Source organism: Corvus hawaiiensis, chromosome 4 (assembly GCF_020740725.1).
Source record: "Corvus hawaiiensis isolate bCorHaw1 chromosome 4, bCorHaw1.pri.cur, whole genome shotgun sequence".
Taxonomy (NCBI): domain Eukaryota; kingdom Metazoa; phylum Chordata; class Aves; order Passeriformes; family Corvidae; genus Corvus; species Corvus hawaiiensis.
In genome coordinates this window covers 16,088,482-16,110,754 of record NC_063216.1, presented here as the reverse complement: position 1 = coordinate 16,110,754, position 22,273 = coordinate 16,088,482, and the positions used below count along the sequence as shown (strand labels likewise).

At 42.0% G+C, this 22,273-nt stretch overlaps 2 long non-coding RNA genes across 5 annotated transcripts; one reads left to right on the top strand and one right to left on the bottom strand.

The window, feature by feature from the left end:
• Positions 1-401: 401 nt before the first annotated feature.
• Positions 402-16,253, top strand: LOC125325028. 2 transcript variants are annotated; one of them, XR_007203181.1, is made up of 3 exons: positions 402-740; positions 15,090-15,261; positions 15,848-16,253. It is a non-coding gene; the product is annotated as an uncharacterized LOC125325028 (long non-coding RNA). The 2 variants fall into 2 exon arrangements; XR_007203182.1 differs by lacking the exon at positions 402-740 and adding an exon at positions 1,696-1,838.
• LOC125325027 lies at positions 12,949-22,257 on the bottom strand. 3 transcript variants are annotated; one of them, XR_007203180.1, is made up of 5 exons: positions 22,183-22,257; positions 21,649-21,857; positions 21,479-21,546; positions 19,369-20,725; positions 12,949-16,129 (listed from the first exon to the last, which is right to left on the bottom strand). It is a non-coding gene; the product is annotated as an uncharacterized LOC125325027 (long non-coding RNA). The 3 variants fall into 3 exon arrangements; XR_007203178.1 differs by having other exon boundaries at positions 19,720-20,725; XR_007203179.1 differs by lacking the exon at positions 12,949-16,129 and having other exon boundaries at positions 18,677-20,725.
• Between the last annotated feature and the right edge of the window lie 16 nt (positions 22,258-22,273).

Sequence of the window (22,273 nt, the reverse complement as noted above, 5' to 3'; positions counted from 1 at the left end):
TGCATTTGCCATAAGGAGAAGTTTGCCGTGTTTCACAGTTTAAGCAACTTTTCCTGGTTGGTGGCAGTTTCCTTGTCTCCAGTGAAAACTGCCTCAATTTCCTATGGAATGTTTACAGTCAGGAACAGGAAACAGTTTCATTTTATTGCACCCCCGGAGTGTATTTCCCATTTCATCAAGCCCTTGAAGCATGTCTTCCAACCCTGCATGCTGAGCTGTGGCTCGGAGAACCCTGGGGGAGAGTTTTCAGGTCTTCCAGGACCTTCAGCAAAGACCTTAACCAACTGAAAAGAGCAACTTGTGTCTCCAGGGAAGGGTGAGGTGAGATGAAGTGCCACTGCTGCACCTTCATCTCATTCCAGACCAGTGCTAACATTGACACGAGCCTCAGTAGAAGTCACTCTCTTCCCAGTAATCCACAGAGTGAAACACACCCCTGTGAAACTTTGATTCCTCATTGCACACCTTGGCATCTCCTCCAGGATGAATCTGACCTGCAGTTACTGCTCAGCTGTATTTGTTTTCTTTCACTTGCATGCTCGTTTTCCCCACTGGACACCCCAATTTTTCACCAGATTATTTAATTTCTCATCTTCTCTTCTACTACGTAATACTGCCTGTTCCTGTTCTCTTCCACCTGTGGAGGTGAATGCATCCCAGCAAACATATTTCTCATGGATGAAATAAAAGAACTGCTCCTGAGGAGAGGAAATGGAAGCGGGGAGGGAAGCAGGAAAGAGGTAAGTCCCTGAGCTTTGAGCTTTGTAGCCACTAGTGCTTTTCTAGCAGTGCCCTCCCAGCTTGCCAGAACCTGTCAGTCTAGCCTTCCTATAATCACTTCCACTTTGAATTTCTGCTGGAATGTACTCGTTTGTTGATTTCCTATTTGCTATTTGATGAGGTTCATAAGGAGCAGCTGCAATACCTGTCCTAACTCCTTCATTTCTCCTCCTCTCCTCCTCTTTTCAAACCAATCACCAAAGTACAGCTGCCCTGGCTTGGAGACCCTACACAGAGCTTGCAGGCAGTGTTTGTTATACAGATCTTCAATTAGCTCTAAGCTCCCCAGGTTTAGCTCTGGAAACACTCAACTTAGCAGCTGACCTTTCAGCTCAGTCACCTATCAACTGGACTAATTTTTAAACCCCAATCTTTACCTAACTCTTGGCACTGAAGGAGGGTTTTGCTTTCTCCATCCACCTTTGCTAAATCACACAAGAGTGAATGAGGTGACATCTTCTGTTTTCTAAGAGGCCAGAAGATGATTCTGTTATAGTATGTTCAGTTCTGCTTTTAATCCTTGCTGTCTTCAGGTTCAAGTGGCTTCAGAATTCACCCCTATCCATCATCTGTCCAAATCACTCCATTAGGCCCATCATGGCGGTACAGGAGAAATGAGGTCACTTTCCTGGAAGGATAGTAACTGATGATTTATTTAATAAAAAAAAGGATCATCTGTAAGCACAGCAACCTGCAGGATGGGTAGAATACTGTGAGTACCTCCTTCTGCTTGGTGGATATTCCCAGAATCCCAGGATGGGTCAGGCTGGAAGGGACCACAGAGGGGCAGCTGGTCCCACTCCCTGCTCCAGCAGGGCCATCCCAGAGCACACAGCACAGGATTATGTCCAGATGGTTCTGGAATATCCCCAGTGAGGAGACTCCACACCCTCTCTGGTCTCTGTTCAGGGCTCAGTCACTGCCCAGGGAAGAAGTTCTGCCTCCTGTCCAGGGGAAACTTCCTGGGCATCAGTTCCTGCCTGTTCCTCTGGTGCCATTGCTCAGTACCACCATCTTGGCATCCATCCTCTTGGCACCCTCCCTTCTTCATTTAAAAGGTCAGTGATTACTGGGGTTTTTTCCCTCAGAAAATCTCTTTTGCTCATTCACTGCTTGTATGCGACGAGACTAAAAGGAAAACCCGAGGCTCGTGCTTGTATGACTGTATTCAAGATTTCACTGTGTTTCAGTCTGTTGCTGTGTCCAGGCATAGATCCTCTCCAGTCCGACGGAATTATTTAAACATGGAGCACAAATTCAAGCAGTCTGGAAAAAGCAAGACTTTGGAAGTGTAGAATGTTAAAGAAAGTTGAGAGCAAAAGGCAAACAAGTCAGGTAGCAAAGGCAAACTTGTAAGACAGCAATTTTGAGATATTTACTTTCACAACTGCTGGCTGGCAAACATTTTGTTTTGTTGTTAGAAAATAAACACTGAAAATACTTCTAGAGTTTAACTGTTTAAGTTTCACAGACTTTCTAGACATTCTAACACTACTAATGCTGTTTCCTGCAAACTCTGAGACATTAATGTTTCTTCTATCATATTCAGCAGAAGAAGTAATAATAACACTCAATTTTTAGTAATCTGCAAGAGCAGCAGTAGCAATCTGAAAATATTTAAAGGAATGGGAATCTGAAATCATGATTTGTTGCAATGAATATTTTCTTCTAAGATTCTCCATGCTCCCTTCCTCTGGGTCCTCATGCCAAGCTGGGTGAAACCCTTGTAGTTCCTGAAAAGCAGATCCACATGGCATGTGAATGTCGTGAAATATCTGAGACATTCAAGGCTTATTTAAAAGAAAAAAAAGGGAGTCATCATGAGAAATGTCTATTTACTTCTCACTGGATGAATTTGAGACAGTTCTGAGGAAGTAGCAGTTAATAACAGTGCAACAGTTTTGCAGTCACTGTGACATGAACTCCCTTTTTTGCTGAGAAATTGCACAGTTTGGACAACTATCAATGCAGTGAGAGACAATATATCTTTTTCTGTTCAGAAAATAGCACTTTTTGGTATGACAGAACTGCTGTATCACAGGCATCTTCTTAAAGCAGAGGTCATCTTTGAACTGTTATAGTGAGGAAAATCAATCTAATTCATCATGAAAGAGCAACAGTAATGGAGTCAAACATTTTAGTTCTCTAAACCAGAGTATATATTCCATCAGTCCCTGCCCGTTCCTCTGGTGCCATGGCTGGGCCCCCCGGAGCAGAGCCTGGGCCCTGCTCGGAGCCCTCCCTGCACACAGGGACACCCAGGGCTGAGGGCCCCTCTCAGCTGGGGCTCCTCTCCAGGCTGGACAGCCCCAGCTCCCTCAGCCTTTCCCTGTCAGGGATGCTCCAGGCCCTAAATCATCTCCTCAGCCTCTGCTGGCCCCGCTCCAGGAGCTCCCTGTCCCTCCTGTCCCGAGGAGCCCAGGACTGGACACAGCACTGCAGCTGTGCCTCCCAGGGCTGGGCAGAGGGGCAGGATCCCTTCCCTGACCTGCTGGCAATGGTCTTCCCAATGTATCCCAGAATTCTTGAAGATTCCAGGAGCTACTCAGCCCTGTGAAAGGATTGCTGGAGGCTGAAGATGCAGTTACAGAGGTGCCTGGTGCCTCTGGGCACACAGCAACCCTTGCCTGAGGGGTTTCAAACTCCCTGTGAGAGTGCCTTCATCAGCATCTCTAAACTTACTGATAAGTGAAAGGCCACCCCAGGCTCTGCTGCAGGATCTGAGTGAAATGCTGGAGGGCAAACAATGAAATTCCACTTGGGCTTTCACATCTGGGGGGAAGATCTGAAGCACTAAAATACTGAACTAAAATAAAAAGCAGCAAAAATGTTTTGTTTTGTAATGCTACAGCTATGCCTTGTCACTACAGGGATTTCAACTCTTCCCACTCTCTGTTCTGTCACCTTTCAAAACTTTCTTTGGTATACGTGCAAATGACCCCAGGTACTTTGAGACAGGAACTGGAAAAATGTTAGTGGGGTAAATGGATCAGGACTATCCAAATCAGATCCAAGAGCTATTTCTTTTTCTGATTTAGAAGATGAGTCATCTTTTTCACTGGATGACCAAGCTGAGTTGTAAAACCCTGGCCCTTGTAAGAGAAGTCTGACTTGAGGCCAGCCTTTTTTCTCATAAAAACGAGGGCTCAGATAACACACAAGAAAGTAACTTCTGAAAGTATTTAGCAGCTGGTGAGTGAGTAAATAAATCATAACAATCAGTTCTATGGATATAACACGTTAGAAAGCTTGGTAAAGGTAACCTCTTCCTAACGACAGACTGTGAAACATCCCCACTTTGTGGTTGTGAATAAGTGTGAAGATTACCCGTGAGTCTGAAGGAATATGACATCTGCAGATAGCATGTTAGGTGTCCCTTTCTCCTATTTATTTTTCTTCACTTTTGCTATGAGTAGTAAATCAGGTCTGTTTTATCCTTGTCCTTGGCTCTTGTATTTTTTTTCCCAAGTCTTCACTGTGTCTGTGAGCCTCTACAAAATTCCTCAGAGAAAATTAGGAGTGACTTGCAACAAACATATAATCTTAGAATTCATATAAATGTGTATATACACATAATTATAATTATTTATAATTATGAATCATCCTTTCCTATTTCCTGAGGAAGACCAAGCCATTTGTAGGCACTGCCGTCAGGAAGGAGTGAGAATGGTGCAAGCCAAGGGAAACTCAGGTTCTGTAATTTATTCATGCAGCAAGGCTGTCATTAGCCACTGTCAGAATATTTCATTTCAGGAGTTGTTATTATTGTGTGTCAGGAAAACTTTGGGATGGGGAAACCATGATGGTTTTGTACTCAGTCGCTGAAAGGAATTTAGTCTGCTATTGGCCAAGGAACTAAAAATTTATATCTCGGGAAATGAATTGGATAAGATTATTAATCTGTCAGACAACAGAAGAAATCCATCTCCCATTGATTTTGGGACATCTGTAAATGGAGTTTTGCTATTCTAAGTAGTGCTGAACAATAACCGTTTGAATTTTTCATTGTGTTGATTCCCAGACTTATATATGACACTGCCAGGCTGGTGAACTGGCAGGATCTCACACCACAATGCTACAATTCAAAGAGAGCATCCCAGAAAGTGGAGGAAGACTCAAGATGAAGCCAGAATCCCAGCTGTATAAAACAAGGAAAAAATGGTACAATATGTGAGCATCAAAGAGATTTTCTGGAACTCAAGGAAAGCAATTCAAAGAAAAAAGAATTGTTTTGGGTTTTTTTAAGAAAAAAACAAAACAAAACCAAAGCAGAACAAAGCAAAGCAACCTTTACATTCTAATTAAAACCTGGGCAGTTTGGTTGTGCAGAGAGAGCAATCAAGAACACAGGCACAAGCCTTCATTCAATAGAGAGATGACTGAAGACTTAAAAGACGAAGTCATAGGAGAGGGAAGAGAGGTGGAAGCTAGAGAAAGACCAGAAGGAAAGACTGCATGCCATCCAAGGCACTTTCAACATGGATAAAATGCCTGGCACTATTTTCCAAACCTCATTAAGTGGGGGAATTTCCCAATGCACTGACAGCAGATCTTTCAGCAGGCAGGGCCTTATCTTATCGATTTAAGCTACATTGCTGTATATTGATTTGCTGACTCTAATCAGGATGTTCTTCTAAGCAATTAGATCTTGTCTGAAAATGTAGGAGTTGCTGCTTGCCTCTACTAATCCTGAGATTTCAATCAATACTCACAAGATTCAACCAGTACCAGCCAGAATGTGGCGTGACTGTCCGCTTTAATGGAATCTCTGTCCAGGGTAGGGCATCCCCACTCCCACACAAACTCATGTCTTCCACCAGAGCCTCCTGCCTTGAATCATGTTCTGGAGGAACCTGGCCTCCTCCCCTGGTCCCAAAGGCAATCTGCACTGACTAGTCTCTGATTGCAGTGCTCACTTGGCTGTTAGGCAGGCTGCCCCTTTCTTCCCCCTGATCAGACTGCCCAGAGCAAGTCCACAAGGACAGTGAGGAGGAGGAGGAAACTTTTGTTCCTTTGGCTTCTGCAGCATGGTGGGAATATTATAATTTACATCTCCAAGGCACCAGCAGAACATCAGGACCTTCCCTGGCCAGAGGAAGGGGAGGGAGACACTGTGACTCAGTCACTCATCTGAGTCACCGTCCTGGCAGCAACAATTTGGGTGGTGCTACAGTCACCACCCTCCTCCCTCAGAGCTGCACTTGTACTCACTCCCTGTCTGCATGAGACTCTTCTCGTCAGGGACTGAGGTACCTGCCCTGGTGCACCTGATTTTAAAATTTGGATGGCATTCTCCAAGCCATGCAATAAATGTGAAAGCATTCCTTTGAAAGAAATAAGAAACTGTACCCACCAAAATCTTTTAAAATATCCAAGTCAGCACTTAAGCTGAGTCTGGCAAGACTTTAGGCACTAAAGTAAATATTTGTGCATGACAAATAAGCCCCCTTCAAACTGGAAAGAGGAATTTTATTGAAATTGTTAGAAAGTCCAAGAACAATACAGAACTGGAGTTTTCCCAAACTGTCCTCCCCTTTCTCACATCAGAAGCAGAGAGTGACAGTGACATTCTTAGACACCAAAATAAAGACCAAGCAGGTGGTCTTGTCCTACAGCATTTAACCCTTATCTCAAACTTCCCCGGAGAGGATCTCAATCACCCTCACACCTCCTGCAGTGGCATGTGCCACAGATAGAACAGTTCTCGTAGTAATTACAGGCAAGGATTCTTACAATCACCCATAGGACATTATTTTATTTTCACACTGAGTAAAGTTAAAAAGCCATTTAAAAGCTATAAGCCAGGCATGAAGGACACTTAAATTACCTTAAAAACAGCACTGGTTTAGCAGTATTTATGAAAAAATCTAGGAAGCACTCGGATCAAACCCATTAAGGTGTGAATTACACGTAATGCAAGATATTCCCATCTGCCACTGCTCTCAAGGCCCTCAGACCCCTGCACAGAGGTTTTTACTTACACCTTCTCTAGAGCCAAAGCAGCCCTAAGGCCCAGGAGTGAATGTGGGCTTTGTATCAAGATCAGAAGAATGGCAGAAGTAAAAATTGAGTGTCAGCTGCAATTCAAAAGAATGTGCATGGTTCTGGTGGAGTTTGAGGTGCTCCTGTAGGAAATGGATTTATTTCTGCCCTAGAAGAGCCCTGTGTGCTTTCTAAGAGCCAAAAAGAAAAGGGCAAACACTTTCATAAGCACTTCTTGGTCAGTAATTTCCTGTTTTCACTGAAAACTTCCTTTAGGAGTTTACATGTATTATTTTAGTTAGTGCCACATTAAGGCTTTACAACGGTAAAAGTTTTATTCTCTCACAATTCAAAATAGTCCTGAACAACGATAATCAAGAGGAAGTAAATTCAAAATAGAAATTCTGCTAAGGTAACAAAGGTCATGCATAATGTGTGAAAAAATGCTGCGTTGAACTGAGATATTTTGCTTCATCAAATTACTTTTTTTCATTCCCTGTGCTGCTGCTGGCATGGGACAGGAAAGGAAGTGGAAGGTAAGTTCAGGTTTCTTGTTGCATCACCATCTTCAGAATCTTTATGCTTGGCTTTTCTATATACTGCAACCACATTTAGAGCTAGGCCATCCCTGAAACGTCTATTTATGTAGCTGTTCCTTTTCTCTTTTTTTTTTCTTTTTTTGGAGCAATGTAAGTTCTCACACTGAGAATGTGTATTCTGAAGAAGAAGCAGAAGCAGAATGGATCCACATTTGTGCCATTTGGACCCAATCACCTGAAGAAGATGATTTTTAAGCACCTGAGGGATGATGTAAAATGTTTATCCTGCGGAAGGCAACAGCATGTGGGCCACTTAGGAAGTCTTGCTGGGGCATTGGAGATGCTCAGGGGCGCCAGAGCTGGCTCCAGGCACCCTGCCTGGTGTCCCTGTCAGCAACAGTGCTGGGAGGGGAGGTTCACTCCATCCTGAGAGCCATGTCCCCATGGCAGGGTCAAACTGGGCTGTACCTGTGGCACTCATCTTGCCAGGGGGGTTTTGCAGCACAGCCAACTCATTCCAGCTCTGGATTCCCACCAGTCACAGGGGGTTTAGGGATTTCTGCAGGGCACTCAGCAGGAGGAAGAGATGAACCCTTGCTGATTGTCACCAGGAACATCAGTTTAGGCCAGATAAGGATCAGGCTTGGGACAACCACTTGGAAAGCAGGACCCTTGTCAAGCAACCGGTGAGTGAAAATTCCAGACAAAACATATGAGGGGGATCTGGGATCTGGGCCTAGGAAGTCTGTATCAGATCATACTTGTATCCCTCCCAGTTCAGTGTTCTATTTCTGACTGCAGGCAGTGCCAGTTATTTCAAAAGACATTCAGCTGTAGACTATTGCAGTTTATCCCCAGGGAAAGCCTGGTTTTATATTTATGGCCTGTGTCTTGAACAGAAGATTTATATCAATTTGAAAAAAAGGTTGATAAACATTTAGTCTTTTGGACAAGACACTCTCCAGCCCCTGGGGAGAAGCATTTTGAAAAACCCTGGAAGGGGTGATGGGGGCCTCAGACACATTTTTAAGACTCAAGCCTCAGGGGTGTGGGAGGAGCTCATGCAAGAGCAAAGTCACTTTAGGCTTTGCAGGCTTAGGCTACAAGTTTCCAGGGAGATCCAAAATTCATGTCCATGCCATGTGAAAGGAAAGTGCCTTTCTCAGATAGCATTTACCCCACCTGAAACTGAGGACTGAAAACCCACCTCAGTCCCCACTGTGAGGTTCTCTGCACTTCCAAGGGAACACCCAGCAGCTTTGAGGAAGTTTGGATCGCCATTCCTCTCTGCCCTGCCAAACCCAGGTGTCCCTCTAAAGCAGCAAACCCATCTAATCCACAGCTGAATGAACACACAACTGAGATGAATCTCCAAAGCTGTTTCTTCCTTCAGAAGCACTTGGCTGATTCAAGATTTACTGGGCTGTCAGGGCAAAACAAGGCATTCAGGAGACCCCCCTGATCCCATCCTCAATCTCATTAACTTCCTGCTTTCCCCAGTGCCCCAGCGGCCGCGTGTTAATGAAGGGCTGTAATTGGTAAATGAAATTGATTACACAACTCTTTGAATGAGGCAAATTGTCCGTCTCTGGAGAAAAGGTATCATTTTCTGCTGTGCATAAATCAAACGAGGGTCTCTTAAAAGCTCTGGGTAAGTAGAGAGCATTTCAAATTGGCTACAAAGTGCTGGACAAAGCATTGGCAGAAGGAAGGGCAGGGACAAAAATGACCTTAGCAGCTCTCTCCTATCCCCAGTTTCTGTGATTCTATGAATTTTAATTCTGTGCTGCACGATTTAATTACCACTTGCAAAGAGCTGCAGAAAATGGAGATCCATTTTCTACTCTGGGCATATCTATCCTGTCATCTGTCAGCTGTGAGGGTACTGAATTGTTCCTACAGAAATGTGGACATAAAATTGATCCATGTCTGTCTGAAGGACTGGACATTGGGGCATCACAGCTGGAAAAAGCTGCCAGAGGTTGTCCTAAAAGCCCCAAACCCCTCTTCAGCAAAACAATCTGAATGCTGCCATGTTGCAGCATTACTCGATATCTTGTCATTTAATCATGCTAATATTTTCATATATCTGGTTTTGAATTGCTGCAGAGTAAAGGAATCAATCCCTTTACTCTCTCACTGCGTTTATAGTAGCCATTTTACTAATGCAGAGCTTTGCCTATTCCATCTCAGAGGAGAAATGTGTTTCTAGGCTATTCTGGGAAACAAGGAATAATTCCCTTTCTTTGTGGCTGCCCTTGTCACGTTAATATCACACTTTCAACTCTCTGTAATCCTTAAAGGAGTCCTCCAAGCCTGCTGTCAGTTTTGTTCTGAATATTCTTCATATTATGCAGTTGCTCCTGAAGCTGTAATGACAGCACAGAGACAAAAAGATCTCAATGTCTGGCTGTATAAATACAAACTATGAGCCTGTGTATTCATAGTATCATAGAATCATAGAATGGACTGAGTTGGAAGGGACCATAGGGATCATCTCTTTCCAGCCTCTCTGCAGGGACACCTTGCACTAGACCAGGGTGCTCATTCCTAGACCAGACGACCTGTGGGACAGGTGTCATAATGTAACATTTCTTGTGCATAAATATGCACCCTATTCTCATGCTAAGCCTGGCCAGTTTCATCTCACAAATTCTGTTATTGCAGGAATTAAGGAACAGGTGGCACATTTTGGGGGTTGTGCTGGTTTTAAGGGAGAAGAGTGCTCTGGGAGGGGTAGTGATGGTTGTTCTTTCATTCACTTAACTAAAAGCCTCTCACTTGTGACAGCTGTGAGATAGGTTTTACAGAACAGAAGATATACCCAATTATTACCTTACTTTTTCGAAGAGGAGCTGCTGTTTTTAAGTGATTAACCTGTGCTCAGCAATAGCTTCTTGAACTGTGCTTTTTTGGAACAATTTTTCCTCTTGTCTGCATTGAATTGATTTATTTATGTAGACTTTGATGCGTTATAAACTCTAAAATGACCCTAGACATCAAGTGCCTTCTCAGGGCAGACCTTATCTCACTCTTGATGGCCTGATTTATTTAACTCACTGCAGGAAAAGCACTATTTCTGTGATGTGCTGAATTATGAATTCTCCCAAAAAACCTGGTGTGACAGACAAATAAACATTTTAGCCATGGGAAGGCAGAAGCGGAAAGGTGTTGAGACTTGCTGAAAGCCACACAGGGTGTTCCTGTCAGAGGCCAGATTAGGATTTTGCAAGTCACTCATCAGCAGCTTCAGTTGATTTGGTATCTGGGAGTTACAAAGAAACTTGGCAAACTTTACCAGTTCTTCTACCACTGGCACTGAGGTAGGATCTGAGGAAAAGCATGTGTAGGATAAAGATTCTGCCACAGCTTCTCTTCCCTGTTGTGTGTGTGCATGAAGACAAAAAGGATCTGGCAGAAAGGTGCAAAGCTGTGGGTAGAAGTTGTAGCACCCATTCTGTGGGACTGTGAAGTTGTGATGGGTGGTTTACTGATAAATCCCTAAATCCCTGTGAGCAGGGAGGTGGCCCTGCAATACGGGACTGCCACCACCCAGTTTTGTTCCCTTCTTTGTGGGGCGGTCAGAAGATGATCTCCAGGATCTATCTGAAAAAGGCAAAGCTTGCCAAGTGCCAGTCACTCAATCTCGTCATATCCAATTTATCAATACAGTTCCTGTCTCTGATACCACTTCTGTGTTTGGGCCATCCATGCCCTGTTTCCCTTCAGGAAAACTCACTGACCTAGGCTTGCTGGATTGGTTACTCAGATAATTCCCTGAAACAGGAGAGAACCAGAGAAATGGACTGGGTTTTTTTCTAGTTAATGTGTTTAAGGATTGAGTGCCAGCTGAAATAATAAAGATAAAGATTTACTGAGTTATGCACAGAATCATAGAATGGCCTGAATCGGAAGAGGCCCTAAAGATAATCTGGATCCAACCCCCTCCCATGTGCATGGATACCTTCCACTATCCCAGGTTGCTCTAAGCCCTGTCCAACCTGGCCTGGAACACTTCCAGGGGTGAGGCAAACAGAGGATGATATCCACTTACCTTCACACACATGTACCATAGCATTCCTAGAATCCTGATGAGGGTTAGGAATAGGATGCAGGAAAATAGAGCAAAACTTCAAGAGCATTTCTGCTCTCATTCATAATTCTAGTAACTCTATCACCTGTGGATTTTGCTCAGTATCTTCAAGAAAAAAGACAAAGTTCCTTTCCTGTTCACTCTCCAGCATTTCCTAACAGTTGAATACTTGCAGCTGAAGGATAAATGGCATTTTTAACGTCTATTGCAATGTCATTTTTCTCCACGTGCTGCAATAGTTTGTATTCCCCAGTTCCTTCTCTGGAGAAGGGGGCAAAGATGGACACAAGACTTTGGGACCTGCTCAATAAATAATTTAATTCACAGTAATAGCAACATCTAAAATGATCTTCCCTATCCCAAGTGGAAATCATAGCCGGACACAGACATACTCCCCCAGCTGCACAGTTCCCACAAAAGTACTACTTAAAACTAATGGGTCAGAAACATTCCAAGTGTAATTCTGCTGAAAGTGATAGTGTGAATCAATCTGAAATTCAATAGGTGGTGCCTAAACCCTTTCTTGCCATGGGCAAGGAAAGCCTGGGATGTGGAACAGCAAGTGTGAAATAAAAGCAGCAATGGGAGTGTTAGAGAAGAAAGTCTAAATGATGAAAATCCTGAGCAGAATTTCCTCTATGGTCCAGGAGGTCTTGTCACACATACATTGCACATTTAGATTTTAAATGCATATATAAAGGCAATTATGTTCTTGCACATAAACACTTGCAGAGATTTTTGCTTCATTTCAAAGGTTTCCAAAGTGCAAACCTGGGAAATATTACGGATATGTCAGGCAGGTGGGGAGCCACGTCAGTTTTCAAAATCATTGCAAATGCCTTTATGAAAGAGAGATTTTTTTTTTTAGCTAGATTAAGTCAAGAGCCACGAAAGAGATGTAGAAATGGAAGCAAAGCCTACACATTCCAGTGTTCCATTTTTCAATTCCCATTATTTTTTAGCTTGGGCTTCTATCTTCAGAGCTGTGGGAACCCAAAGCACAGAGAATATTTCTCTGCCCATTTTGAAGGTTTTTACCCCCCTGAACAACACTGGTTTTGACCTCCAACCTTGGAAAAAACTGCCTACTATTAGAGAAGAACTAGAAACTACACTAGTGTAAATTAGGTGATAGACTACTATGTAAGATTGTCACAGGGTGAAAAATTTAGAGGTTTTGTGTTTGTTAATGTAGTGAATAGATAAAAGCAAAAAACATCAAAATGGAGGATTGTTGTTCTCCAAACCAGCTTCTTCTTCTTCTACTACTCCATATTCTGCAGTAAAAGTAGTTTGGGATGACTGGACAAAGAATTCTGCAGTTCCTGGCTGTATTACTGAATAATTGGTAGGAAAGTGAAAATAATGTACGTTTTTAGTAACCATTGGTTGAATTGCTTTTAAAAAGGCCGTGTAATCTTGATAATTCAGCTTTCTCCTGCATTCCCTTCTTTGTGCTATGTCTGGATCACACTAGTGACTCTTTTTCTCTGATAAGACTTAATAAACAACTATCAAGAAGCAGCAAAGGCTGAAAGTCCCATTTGTCTCTGGAACTCCTAGCAAGGACTTTAAAAACTCTCTCCCATCAGGAGAGGTTTGATTACGGCACGATCAGTGTCAAGAGCTGGTATATACATGAGTTGTTCCATCTGAGTGTTTGAAAGTAGAATAGTTAACCGTGTAGGTTGGTTGGCTGGTAGTAAATAGGTGCATGTGTTGTCCCAGAAGTCAAGAGAAAATAGGGAAGGAGAAGAGTAAAATCAGCCCAGGACATTTGCCTCAGAGGCAAACACAGAGTTTCCAGTGAATTTAGATCTCTGCCAAGTTTCAATATTTGGTCCCATAATCTCGGCCCACCTTGAAAAGTGTTTGCTGTTAGGAAAACTCTCGATCATCCAACTACCTTGTTCCTTCTGCTCTTTTATTTTGCTGCTCCAGCCAAAGTAGATTTTCATTTAAATGCGGTAAACATAACAAGCCCTTTCATGAAATGTTGGAGGTCAACTGCACCCCTCATTTTATTTAGTGTATGTTTCTTTACTTCATTTGGAAGAACAATAGCAAAACCACAAACTGAAACCCAATATCACCAAGCACTGAAAACAAAAGGGTGCTTACGGGATTGGAGTGCTGGGAAAAAAACCCACTATTTTATTTTGCAAAGCATTTGGAAAAGTACATTTGATCTTCTTATTTCACTCTTTGGTGCCTGATATTTCAGCCATCCATCCTGGGCTTAATTCTGTGTGGTCTAGCAGTAAATGTGGGGTTTGTTCCTGGTGTTACTGCTCACCTACTGTGTGACATAGGCTGAAGCACATCTATATCCTTGTGGTGCCTAAAGACACCTGGATTTAAAATGGCTGAAGAGGTGTATTTAATTTATATTTGTGAAGTATATTTATGCATTATATTTATTAATTCTGTTTATAAATTGTATTTATAAATTATATTTAATTTAGCTTGGTTCCAGAAGGCTTAATCATAAAGAGTCTCCTGCTCAGAGTACCTAAATGAGTTCTCTCTCACGTCTCTCTCTGTTCTCTCCAGTGTTTTGTCCACTCTGCCTAAATATAGCATACTTATTTGTTTGAATTTTGTCATGCTAATATTTTTGCTAATACTTTTAAATTTAATTTCAATCTTTTTTACTGTCCCCAGTTCTGGAATGTCCTTTGGCACCATTTCTGTGGGAAGGACTGCAGGACTGTGCTGTTCTCTCACATCATGAGCCTCTAGCAAAAAAAGCTACTGCATAAATCAGTAAAACAAATAAACAAGAGGGAAGATTTTTTGCTATCATAACTGAAAATTAACATGATTTGCCTTGTTAGATGTTAATTTTTAATTTGTGATGGTTTATATGCATTTCTATACTTTATATATCCAAGATAGGGACATTGATGAGTTTTGGTTTAGACTTTTAATAAAATGACATACATTCATAAACTTTCATATTTCAAGTGTTAAAATACTTTCACATAAAAAAAATATAGTTTTTTATGCTTCTTACGAGAAGTATATCTTTAAAAAACAGAAACATGTTAATTACCAGTATGATGCTCCCTAGTCAGCCCTAATCAGAGGCAGTGGGGACATTAAAATGAGGATGATAAATCTGATTTCAGTGCTTTGCTGGGTGAGCATGCATGTTATATTCACAGAACCAAGAAGCTTTTTTTTTTGCAACTGGAAATGAGAAACATGAACATAGATAGCATGATAAACAGAAATGAGAAACATGAACATAGATAACACAATAAATAGCACATTGATTTGGAACCCCATTGCTTGGGAAGCCTGTTATTGCAGCAATAAAACCACAAAAGCTGCATCTGTAAATGGGATAAAATACATTTGTGTGTGTGTGTCACAATATTAATGTAAACCTAGACAGAGCTAATAAATACATTTAAGGATGAAAAGAGAATTAGTAACTCACACATAGAACATGTTGTATGTGGACTTTGATGTTGTGTTAATAAAAAAATAGGATTTATCTTTCTTTATTTGAATCTACATAAAGCAAATATTGCTTTCAAAACTTCTGAAAAAGCAAATACTTCAGTCTAATACTTCAGTCTCCCTTTCATTTTGTGTAAAATTATGTCTGTGTGTATGTCTGCATGAATTTTTAAGTAATAAAATGCACTGGTTTTATTTATGTGCCACCTATGCATTTTCTTTTCTAGTTTTCTTACATTTTGTTCCGTTCCCACTGTTTGGAAAGGGAATAGCACAGAATGGCAAGACACTGGGTTCTTGCCATGCTCTGTTTTTCCCTGGAGAAGCAAGATCTGCCCCATCAAGCAGGACTGCAGTACCAGAGGCATTTAGAATTGACTTGAGGAAGGGTGTGTACAGGTATGCTTTTATGAACCTGATTTCAATGGGACAAGTTCATGTGCGGGATTATATTGGATTCAAAGCAGGACTTGAATATCCTCATATTTCAGTCTTTCAAAACCCCCACAAATCATTTCCTACCGCACAGCTCTGATAAAAACAGCTAAATATGGCTGGAATGTAACAGATGAGTTGTTTTTAAAGGCTGCTTGCTATAGGTTAAGTGGGAGAACAGCAGTTTTTCATTTATTCCTTTGTAGATCTGCAGCGAAGAATTCCAGAGAAGGATATAGATGTAGCAACAAGCAGATGAGTGGTTGGGATTTCTTGGTCTAGTGATATTTTGCAAGAATTCTTTAAAAAATGAAGGCGTTTGTTCCAGATCCTTATCCAAACATTTATTTGTTTCAGCAGTTTCCACAGTAATTGGCCATTGCAAACACCCAGAGTCTTTTAGGGCTGGCATAATGGGCCTGCCCTTAATTTTTAAAAATAAATCACAACTTAGATGTCACTTTGCAGTTCCATGTAGCAAACTGATAGCCAGTTGAAGATTGGTAACAATATGGTAGTTTATTTTCTTTTTTTTTCTTTTTTCTTCAAGCAGTGGCAATGAAATTTCTTTTTAAAGTTGACCAAACCCCCAAGACAACATGACAACATCAAGACTGGCTAGCACAAGCCCATACTTTGGGTTGTCATCATTTCCAGTGTGGAAAATGGCTTTTGATGAGCTGTACATCACAGAAGTCTTCAAATTACATCCGCTCATGCACAGATGCCGTATGATGAATATCTTTCCAATGTGAAGTTATTCCCTGCTGTTAATTTCCTGAAGCTGTGAGCATCTCCCCCAAAACTGGTAACAGGCAGCAGCTAGAGCTGACTGGAAGACAAGAATTTCCATTTTTATTAACATCTTAGGGGCTTCAACATTTGTTTTGTCCTGTTGGTTTACCAAAAAAAAAAAAAAAAAAAAAAAAAAAAAAAGCCCAAAAAGCACACTGGAATAAAAATTGCACTGGAACAAAATCTCTCTGTCTTTGGAGAAATGAGAAATCCCAGCCCTAAAATTTACATATCTGAGGGACAGACAGCACAGCTGTGACATTGAAGGACACCAAGGTTCTGTTCCCTGCTCTGTCTCCTTTGGCCACCTGGATGATTGCTGTGGCCTCTGGGTTACAAAATGGTAGAATCACAGACTGTACTGAGTTGGAAGCGACCCACAAAGATCATTGAAATACAGCTCCTGGCAGACACCCCAACAATCCCACCCTGTGCATCCCTGAGAGCGTTGTCCAAACACTCCTGGAGCTCTGGCAGCCTTGGGGCCGTGCCCATTCCCTGGGGAGCCTGTTCAGTGCCCCAGCACCCTCTGGGGGAAGAACCTTTCCCTGATACCCAGCCTCACCCTCCCTGACACAGCTCCAGCTGTTCCCTTGGGTCCTGTCCCTGGTCACACAGAGATCAGAGCTCAAAGCTGCCCCTCAGCTTCCTTCATGAGGATGTTGAAGAACACAGTGAGCTCTGGCCTCAGTCTCCTCCAGCTGAACAGACCCAGTGTCCTCAGCTGCTCCCCACATGGCCTCCCCTCCAGGCCCTTCACCATCTTCACATCCCTTCTTTGGACACTCTCTAACGGCTTTAGATCTTTCTTGTACTGTGGCACCCAAAACCACACACAATATTCAAGGTGAGGCTGCCCCAGCTCAGAGCAGAGCAGGACATTCCCTCCCTGGCCTGGCCAGCGATGCTGGGCCTGGTGCCCCCAGGACAGGGATGTCCCTCCTGGCTCCAGGCCACTGGTGACTCATGTCCAACTGGCCACTGACCAGGACCCTCAGGACCCTTTCCACAGCACTGCTCTGCAGCCCCTCATTCCCCAGTCTGTCTGTACATCCAGGGGTGCCCCATCCCCGGTGCAGAACCCAGCCCTTGTCTTTGTTAAACTTCACACAATTGGTGACCCCATCGTTTGTCCAGGGCTCTCTGCAGGGCCTTTCTGCCTTACAGGGAGTCAGCAGCTCCTGCCAGTCTAGGGTTATCTGCAGACTAACTTAGTATCCCTTCCAGTCCTGCATCTGGGTCATTAATGAGGTTGTTGAAGAGCACAGGGCCGAGGATGGAGCCCTGCAGGACCCCACCAGTGACAGGTCCCCATTCTGACGTCGCCACAGTCACTGTCACCCTTTGTGCCCAGCCTGTGAGCCAGTTACTCACCCAGCACACAACGTTTTTATCCAGCTAGGGACTGCACAAAATCAACCTGTTGTCCTCATTAATAGAGTCTAAATTATTTTTATACTGTCAGAACCAATGACCATCAAAACAAACACTCTTTGTTGTAGTAACACTTTCCACACCCACTGAAAAACCTCCATGACAACAACAAGTAGCGGTTCCTCACACCAGAACCACGGAATCCATGATCCCTGTATTTCTGCATGAAAAATAAGAAAAACTTTATTCAATGCACCAAAATAGACCAAAAAATGCACCAAGTTAGACCAAAAAATTTTAAAAAATCTTTTTGCACCTGGATAAACTTCTCAAAGGCAGATAAAGGATGGGAACAACCATTCCTGGCATTTTTCACTAAATAATAATTCTGTTTGTGAACGGACAAAGATGTTTTTGCAGGGAAGAAAACCTTTAGAATGTACATCTGGAAAACTGAGGATTTTTTGTTCTATTAGGTACTGGAGCACACTGACCTGATACAGACACAGGTTTTATAGCTCATTACAATCTTGTCGCCCACAGTCTCCTCCAAAACATTGAACCATCTCAATTCAAATGGAATAATATAAGACCTTTTAAAACCTATATTAACTTTATGTTTTATGCTTTGATAGACCCAGTCTTCTGAGGGGCTTTTCGGTAGTTTGTTTCTCTTTCCCAAACTATTTTGTATTGCATTGTATTTCCCTATATAGCACTTGCTTCTGTTTATCCTCAGAGTTTAACTTACTCCTACTCCTAAGTTGTATTCTTCAAGTTTCATTTCAATTTCTGATTGTTAACAAGGAAGGTGGAACATAGTTTTTGAAGCAGATTGTTCTGCATCATCCTCCTGAGAGGATTTTGCAAAGCTTTCCCACCTCTGTTGGTGGCTGCTGTCACATTTAAGATACCAGAATATACCATGCAACCTGTCTTCCATCTAACTCTTGTGTGCTTAGATGACTCAAGTTGTCCAAAAACTGAAGCTAAATCCATCTGCCATTCTGCTGGTGCTCCAAAGGTGCCGCTCTCAGCTGTCTCTCCTCCTCTCACTGTGTGGCACATGCTCTGGCTTGAAAGACACCCAGCCAACAGCCAGTTTTGACCCTCAGAGAGACAAAAGGACACCTGCAAGCCAGACTGGGAATAGCAGGTCCATGGATCTGAGAGGGGTGAATGAGAAGGGATGCACCAGAAAGGACTGGCATAATGCAAACTTTTGTTTATTTTGACCTAAAGTTCAGAAGCAGAGGGAAAGTAGTTGAATTCAAAGTCAGTAAATTTAAAACTGATAAAAGGGAAGGGATATTTCAGCCAAAGTCTAATTAGCTACTTTTTATCTGTATCTGTTATACACAGAAAAAAAGAAAAAAGAAAGAAATGTAAAAACCAGTAACAGAATACTGCATTATTTTCACATTTGAAAATATAACCAAATATATACCCTGGAAGAATCTATCTTGAATAAAAATATGTCAGACTTCTAAAGCTTCTTTAAAGCTTATTAAACCAGGTGTTAATAGAATAATGAATAAGTATTTAAAAATATGTCTTTCACATTTTATAAATGCTATGAAGGGAAAACCTTAGATCTGATATAGTCTTTATAGTCACTTGTTTCTGCCTATAAAATTCTCACAATAATGAACAGTCAGGATGATAATCAGCCAAGGTAAGGAATGCATTGATGCACATATAAGGAGGAAAGCTGTGTGTGAGGAACAGAGGATTAGGCCCCATTCACTTTAAAAATCCTTTAAAATATTCAAAATCATGATTTTAAGCAATGGTAAAAAATCCACTGAAATGTAGGCTGCCATAGACTTTAAGAAGTCACCCAGCCCATTTTTCTACCCTGGGCAGGGTTACATATAAGCAAACTTCGGTCTTATAACTCACCTGGCAAATGTTTGTCTAAATTGCTCTTTAAACCTCCAGTGAAAGCCTCCACAAATTCCTGAAGGAAACTAATCCAGCCCTTCAATATCTTGCCATTAAAAAGCTGCTTTTTTTCCCCTAATTCCCACCCTCTCTCTGTTGAGGCAATTCAAACACATCTTGTCTTGTCCTGTTCCTGGTGGCTATTATCATGTCTCTGCACATTCCTCCCTTCCCTAGACTAAACAAACCCAGCTCCTTTGCTCCTGTCTCACAAGTTGTGTTTTCTGGACCTCTAATAATTCTTGGTGTTCATCTCTGTATTTTTGCCAGTTGGCAAGGGTCATTTCTCCAGCTGTTACCTGCACTTACCCAGACACAGGATCCCAGATGGGGCTTTATCCACATGGGAAAGAGGTATTACCTCCCGTACCTTCTATAGCACCCCTCATCTTTACAGGATTCCTTTTTTCATCAGGATGGATCTGCTGACTCACAAATTCCCTTTTGGAGATTTGCTGCCTACTCAGTTGTTCCACACCTTGCATTTGTCCCCTCGACTCTTTGACAATAAAAAGAAAACCCAACCTTTTCTAAGGTCAAAAGATGAGAGGCTCCTGTCCAAAAGAGGAATTGTACATACATTTACAGTGATGGAAAGACAGGAAAAAAAGTCTTTGCATAGGAAACTAAATTTGTTTTCACCACTCCGCAGTTACCATTTACAGTCCCTAATCTTTTGTTATAAGTGATGACAATAAGGTGATCTCTGGCACAAATTACTTAATTCTGCCAACGTTTGTATTTTGATGTAATAAAAAAAAATATCAAAGAGTTCTTACTTATCATTCATAAATAAAAAGAAAAAAGTATGGGATCATTAGGCAAATGAATGAATAGAAGGACTTCAGAAAAGAAAGTGAAGGGATGTGTTCCAGTGTTGTCTAGAAAATTCAGGAAAATAAAAGCATTTTCTTCACATTCTTTTAATGTTTTCAGACTAAAATTTGTCATTCTCTTCAAATAAGGAAATGAGAAAAAGTCTGTATCTACAAAGAAATACTTCATTCACAAGTCTTCCTCCTCCCTAGGAGTGTGAATCATTCCATGATCAGTGCAACACCTGAAGCCTGACACCCTGGTGCTCCAGGTTTTGTGGCTGAGCTCTCCTCTGAATACCAAATTCTGGCCAAGACTTGCTTCAAGACTAGAGCACTTCCACTGCCTTGCTACTCTGGTTTCTGATCATGTATTTGACTTTCTGCTCCAACTTTTCCCTCAGGAAAAACTAGTTTGGATCTTCTTCTGTCCCAGCTACTAATTTATTGAAATTTGCAGTTTAGTGCCTCTGAAAACTGAAGTCATCTGCCAGATGTACCTGAAATTGGAAAAGGGTTTTGAGATTATGAAGAGAAAGGACAACAGCAGACATCAAACAGTTTGTTAACATCAATCTTATCCCCACAGAAAATCAAGCCAAGGAGCTCTGCTCTCCAAGCACTATCACACGTCTTCCTACAAAATAAAACTGCTTTGTTCAGGCTTTGGAATAAATGGGAACAAAAAGAAAGTCTTGCTATAAAAAAACCCCAACTTTTTGAGGGTCTGGGTGTGAGACGAAACCAAGGAAAAGTTTTCCATTGGCCAGAAAGAGTTTGGGTAAAACTTTTACGAACACTGAGAAAAGGGGTAAAAGGAAAACCAGAATTTCATGCTTAATTGCAGCTGGCATCAGTGAAATCCCCTCCTAATTCACTCTGCAGAAACAGCAAAGACATTATATCATTTATTATATCATGGCTTATATCAGCAAAGACATCACTATCATTTAGATATCAGTGACGATACTGCAGAAGAATGGATAGAGTAGAATTTGAGCTGGCCAAAGATTGATTTTAGGTCTTAGATTTTAAATAACTCAAACATTTATGTCATTTTTCCCCTCTTCATTTAGAGCTGCTGAGAACTCTCAGGCATCAAAAGCAAACAGTGGAAAACACTGAAAACTTATGAGAACTCAGCCTGGATGTTTTCTGTGTTCATGCATCTGGAAAGTGAAGCAATAACTTGTTTGGCAATTTTCAGATCCAATGTATTTTATTTTTCAAAATAAACAAAACCTAGTCCTCACCTCCATCCTTCCAAACCAAGAAACTGGCAGAGTCATAATGAAATGTATTTCCACTTAAACATTTATTCCTGAGGAAAAGGATTTTTAAAAAGAGAGAGAGAAGAAATAAATTAGCAGAAGGATCTCTGATCTGTTTTGAACTTGATCACTAAATTGATAATTTTTCCTACCTTCTTGCTTTTCCAGAGTCCCTTCTGTCTTTCCTGCAGAAATTCCTTGCATTGTTTCAACAGCAGTTCCTAGTTTATTAATTCAGGCTTAGGCATCCAGCTCTTTTAAAACAGGGGTCCCTCAATCATTCTCTGGTCATGCAAGTAACCTTCTTCTCAAATAGTATTTTTTTTCCTCTCCAAAGCAAATCCACCAGTATTATATTTCCCTATCAGAGAACAAATACATGAATTACAAATTCTTCCTCCTTCCCCCCCCCCCCCCCCACCACAACAGCCCATTGATTTCATGCACACTTTCCCAGAAAATCCAAGCGGCTTCACATTCTCCCTGCCCCCAAATCCATCAAGTTTCCCATTCCCACAGTCTACTCCAGCCCCTCTGAATGGACCATGCCTCTGATTCCCAAGGACTCCACAAAGAGCCCAGGAGTGAGGTGTCCTCCCTGGCAGCTCCGCTGTGTCACAGCAGCAGCGTGACAGTGGCAGCAGATGGGCTGCCTTGAAGCCTCTGTTAGCAGCGTGGTGTCTCACCCAGCCCTCCCGTGGGGCTCCAATTTTTGGCTGCTTGGCAGGCTGGGAAGGGGGAGAATCCGACCTCCCTCGCTCCTGTGCGTGAGACATG